The following is a 6,006-nucleotide window of genomic DNA, read 5'->3' on the forward strand; positions in this document are numbered from 1 at the left end:
CTATAATTGCAGATGCAGTTTAGATTTTGGAAAAAAGTGGAAGAGACCGACAATGATTCAGTTGGAAAGTAAAAAAACTGAAAGAGTCAATCACTTCAAACTTTCAAAGTTCATGTTTTGTTGATAGATAGGATAAAAATATAACTTCCCCCTGCTCATTTCCTCCAGATAGGAAGGGGAAAAAGACCAAAAAAATTGTTGCTCTTGTTAGAATCTTTCACTGGAAGGTTTAGTACATTGGTCACGTCAGAGCATTAAAATAAGTTTTTTGTGTTTTTAGCTTGTTCTTGTGGAGTTTTTTCTGATGAAAGAGGACCTACATAAAGAAAATGAAGTTCAAACTTTAATTTTTGAGGGTTTTTTATTTGAATCAGGAGCAAACAAAAGATGCTGTTTGAAAAAGAGCTTATTTGTGACATAAATGACCATGCAGAACTCCTGCTGTGCTGCAAAAATGATGTCCAAGAAAACAATTCAGGTTTTTATTGATTTTGGCAAAGAACATCAAAACCAGAATTAAAAAATTAAAAGGTGATGGGACTAGGATTTTTTGCAATTCTGCAACCAGGATTTTAAGAATAAACAATCTGCTAAAATAATAAGTTTAGATAGGAGTGAATTAAAAAATTGTTGGTGTTTGTCCTCCAGTCACCCTCCAGCCTCTTCTCCTCTTTGCTGCACTTTGCTGTCATGACGATGCGTCATCTGGAATGATCTGTGCAGACAATATTGGTTTTTGGGAAGACTGTTTCATAAACTTCAGTTTTTGCCAATGCCAGCAGAAATGAGCTTGAAGTATTTTGGTTTTGCAAAAACAACCCTGGCTCCAGCTTCTACACAGCTGTGTGTTGTTGAGCCACCGCCTCCACAGGAACTGTCGCCTGTATTGAGGTTTTGGCTCCTCTCTTTGTTATTTCTATTTTATTGCTCACGAAATCCACGATAGGTCTGCTTACCGACTACAGTGTGTCCATTTTTTGCGGAATAGAGAACATATAAGACAGCCTCCTAAATGTTCACGACAGTTAAGGCCTAAGTTCCATAAATATGAATCAGGCTTTCCTGTCAGACCCTCTGATCGGGTCTTCAGGAACTAGAGGACTATCCCTTTCATATGATATATTCCTTGTACACAAAAGAGAAGGTATTTGTATTATTTTATTGTCTCTCAAGTTTCAAGGGCATCTGGGGCTTACCTGATGTTGGTGAAGGTGTCTCCTATGGCGGAGGCCAGATGGAAGAAAAGAGAAATAATCTTGGGTATTGCAACCCGTTATTTTGGAAAAAAAGGCTAAATACAAATACGAATACTTTTCCTCTTTATCTACCCGTAGGCAGATGTGGAGTATAAACTTCCCTATGTGGGGGTATATATATATATTAGTATTATTTATTCAATGCTTTTTTTTCCCGTGAAGGGTATTTTTTTTTATCCCGTTGATTCGGGTCAGAGCAAAGAGAGCTGTCAGAGATCCACTTCGATCGAAGTCTCTCCCACCGAAGTGGTGAGGAGGAGAAGTTCTTCTGCTCAAGGCAAAGAGGTGGCATTTTTTTTTTTTTTTTTAATCCCCCTGTGCGCTTAACACAATGCTTCCTCCTGTCACTGGGGGTCGTTGCTGGGGCCCGTTGCTTCCTGTCCTCTTATGGTTTTGCAGAAGTGATGACCAGCTTGCCTTTTTTGGAAATGTCATGCACAGTTCATACTTAGAAGCAGGAATAAAAGCAGAAAACAGGCTTGACAGTACATAATCACATACATATAATCATTTGACATACCTGTGGTAATTTATCACGGTTAATACACAAAAAGACCCCATAGGCACGATCTTGGGTTTTCAACAGGTTGTACCTTATATCTGAACTTAAAACAAGGGGATTCTTTTTAAAACAAAGACCTAATACAATGTTTGTTAATAATAAGAAGAAAGACTAACTCTAATAGGTTATTAAGTATATTGTAAGATCTTCTTAAGAAAATGGATCCACAGAAAACTAAAGCGACAAAGATAGAAAAAATATGCAAATCCAGAACATATTTTGTTACAATACCATTTGCAAGTAATTTTCACTTTTTGACTAATAAGGCAGAACTTTTATAACTATTAGAAAAGTAACACAAAAACAGTCAAACTTCTTTTACATGGTTTGAATTTGTATGTCTTCTTGGTTTTTTATATAGACAATGTTACAATAAACAATCCGATTTTATTACTTGTGATAACTGTACGTGTAAGATCACCAATAAAGAACTTAAAAACAAAACACAAGTGGAAGAGACATTTTCCGGCTGCTTTTTTGTAGATTTCTTACACAGTGTGACTTTCATAGTCTACATTAAGGTAAGTGATGATTGCTAATTGTTAGATTTTTTTAAAATTATTATTATTTATTTAAATGAGATGTTCATACATAATTGAAATGATAATTACAGTTTTAGTACAGTGTCCAACCAACTTTACAGTAATGCTGATGATTCTGCTCAATGGTCGCTGTTTGAAAATTAAAAATATATATTCTACAAATTCTTCTGCACTCTGTCCTCTCAGTACTTCGAGACCTGCCTTGTTCTTTCAAGTAAGGAGGTATTTTACGGTTCTTTAAAAGCCATACTACACTCAGAACATTTGACTGTGAAGGCTTTTTTCATACATTGGTCTAAAATTCAGAAAATTTAGAGCCAAAAAAGAGGCTACACATTTTGGGGGGAATTTGTTTAAACACGTTACAAGAAATTCCCAATGCCACTTCTAAGTCATTTTTAGTGTGAAAATGTGAAAACTTTAGTGTGAAAAATTTGCTAATTTTAGCTTTGAGACAGATCATTGGCTTATGTATACATAAATTGTTGTTTATTTCCGCTGTTATTTGGTAAAAATATGACTCATAAAAAATATATATTCAGGACCTCGACTGAATGTGTCGCCTGGAGGAAAAAGTCCACCCTGAAGCATCTTTGAACTCCCCCTGTGGCTGAGTTATGACAGTGAGTGGACACACCCAAATGAGGTGTTGTTCAGATAGGTGCAGATGCTTTGGCAGAGAACTACACTTTGAAGTAAATATATACATAAGATATTATAGAGAGAGAGAGAGAGAGATATTTATATACATATTTGCTCTTAAACAGATGCTTAAATCCAGCAACATTTGATAAATCTGTAATTTTAAGGTATTATTTCAGATACTAAAATTAAACTGTTAAACTTTGGTACATAATTAATGTGCCAATTTATTTTGTCCAAAGTTTCTTATATTAAATGTTTGATTTCTGAACGGATGTGAACTACTATTGCTTTTTCACGTAAATCCACAAGAGGGCGCTGTGACCACGTGGTCAAGGCAGCAGTTCAGTGCAAAGGACTCAAGAATTCTTCAGCTTTTCTCAGACTTTTGTCACCAGTAAAGGCAAAGATAAACACTCTGATGATGGAAATAAACCAGTGACTGTGTTTATTAATGGTATGAAGAAAAAACAATATTCTAATAAAATAATATCACAGGAGACATGGCTCTGTCACATTTTAAGTATAGTTTTTTGTCCTCCTTAAACTTCCAGTCTTTGTTTCCTAGTTTGTTTTTTAACAAATAGTTCAAAATATGTTTACATTTTGTGATCATTTTCCCAGATAAACTTATAGTTTTGTACCTCAGAAATAATCAAACCTGGCTTAAATGGTTAATGAATAATTCAGAAGCCTCACCAGTCTTGTCATCTTGGTGTCCAGATTGATCTAACCTATCCCGATTTCAAGATTCCTTAGATCTTTCTGCATATTTATGGTGTAAAGAGAAATATAGGAGAAAAAAATAGGACATATTTATTTGTTGTTTTTTTTTCCTTTTGATCCTTGCGGGTTTTGCATTTTTTTTTACACGTGAGCCACTTTATCGTGTGTGTAGCTATATTTGTGTGTGCGCCTGCACACATATGTTTGTGTGTTGAACTATACGCGTTCAAGCAGCCACCTTCAATGAAGAGTCCCTTAAATGTACATTTCAGGCTTTTGTGTAGCTACTAGGGCTATCAACGTTTATGCATCAACGCAAGCGATTAATTAAAGAAAAATATTAACTCGTTCATATTTATTAACACAAATTAATTACACTTCGCGTCAGATAATTAGGCTTCTACGTCTTGCATTAATTGCTGAAAATGCACACTTCGTCAGGCATAATGACTTATACCATGCTCACTTACAAAAGAAATAAATGTTCAAACAATCTTTAATCATTTATTCTTGTTATTTCTGCGGTTTAGATCGCTTTTTCACAAAATGTGGACTATTAGTTACGTAGTGCAGCTTTGTCACAGTGACACGACAAAGCGTTGTTGACCCAACACCAACCTTTACTGCATCGGCAAAGGATTATATATGCTGATTGTGATTAATCATAACCCAAAAGTGTGATTAATAGGATTGACTTTTTTAATCAATTGATACGTTTTTATGACAGCTTTTAGGCAAAACACGTTGCCACTAAATGTGTGTTGCCAGTTAAACCAGCTCAAACTTTGACTTATTAGGGACTCTTATTTGGTATTGACGTATGGATGGCATCCCTTAAAATACCTTTTAATACTTTTGATAAAAGTACTAACCATTTGAAAAATGATCATGGAGGAGAAATTAATAATTGTGGCTCTTGCCAAACTGGATTCAGGTAACACTAAATCTTTCATGTAGTAGAACTGTGATGGAAAAAAGCATCACTTCTTCCTTTCACATGGCAGGTAAACAGTAGAAAAATAAGAAGCCCCTCCCTGCTTGTCCAGTGTGAACATCATGGGCTAAATGTGCCTTCAAGAACCTGTGTTTAGCGCATTCTTGAACAAATGCTTGGTGTGATTGTGACTTTTGAAGCAAAATGTCAATACTATTGTCTCTCTTTTGACCTTTAAAGTTTTCCAGTAGTGAGAGACTTTATATTGTACTGTGTCCTTACACAATTTAGGGCATGTGAGAACAAAAACATAGAGACAAAAAAAAGAAAAAAACAAAGAAAACACGGCAAGGAAAAGAAGGAAATACCACTGGGAGTGAGAAAAATATAGAACACTTAAGAAACAAGCCATTACAGCATGAAGGAAACATTAAAAATCCAAAGGAAATGAAGACAAATCAGAACTGAGGTTTGAGGATAAGAAAAGGACAGAGAAATGATAAAAGTAAAGATGTTCAATGGGATAACAAGAAAACGTGTCACTCATCTGTCAAGGTGACAAGAAGTGCAGCTGCCAGTTTCTCCCCCTGAACCCGGCGTGGCTGATTTATTGACTTTGTGTCCTCCTGAGTTCAAATTAAGGTTAACTCCTGTCTGTGATGTGTTCCAAGGGGCTTTTTAGGGAGAGTAACACATCCCTCAAAAGACTTTTGTCTTTAGTGGCGTAGCGTGACCTGTTTATTGTTCCTGTTTCTGAAGGTGACCTGTGACAACATAAGTAAATAAATTGAAAAAGGGAGAATTGTAAGAGCCATGGTCTATTTATCTGTTAAACTGTGAGGTGTAGAACACAGAAATAATGAACATGGAAGGACGTAGGAGGAGGATGATCTTGTGGTCCTCGTGGGTGTGATAGTGGTAAATCATGAAGTCTAGATACAGTCTATATTGCACCACCACCATTAAATAAGCCATCGATGCACCAAAATGGTTAAAAGAAACTGTGTCACGTCCTGCTACCATCATTTCAGCTTTGACCGGAACAGCTTACACCACCGAGGAATGAGCTCAGTGTTATTTACTGAGTGGAGCTCAGTGTTTTATGGGTGCAGCTACCCAAAGGTCAGCCAACGTCCTTCTGCATTCCAGGCAGTGTGTATGCATGCGAGGAAAAGGTGTTCTGCATAAAGCAGCTGGCCCTCCAAAGTGGCTGCATCTGTGAAGATGGCACTGCCATCCACAACTGTCATGTGGTCTTAACAAGCACCTTAAGCAGCAGCTGCTGCTGGAGGGATGTTAAAAAGTACATCCAGTTAATCAGACTTTAACTCTGGACTGCTTTAG

The sequence above is a fragment of the Oryzias melastigma genome, linkage group LG13, assembly GCF_002922805.2.
Source record: "Oryzias melastigma strain HK-1 linkage group LG13, ASM292280v2, whole genome shotgun sequence".
NCBI lineage: Eukaryota > Metazoa > Chordata > Actinopteri > Beloniformes > Adrianichthyidae > Oryzias > Oryzias melastigma.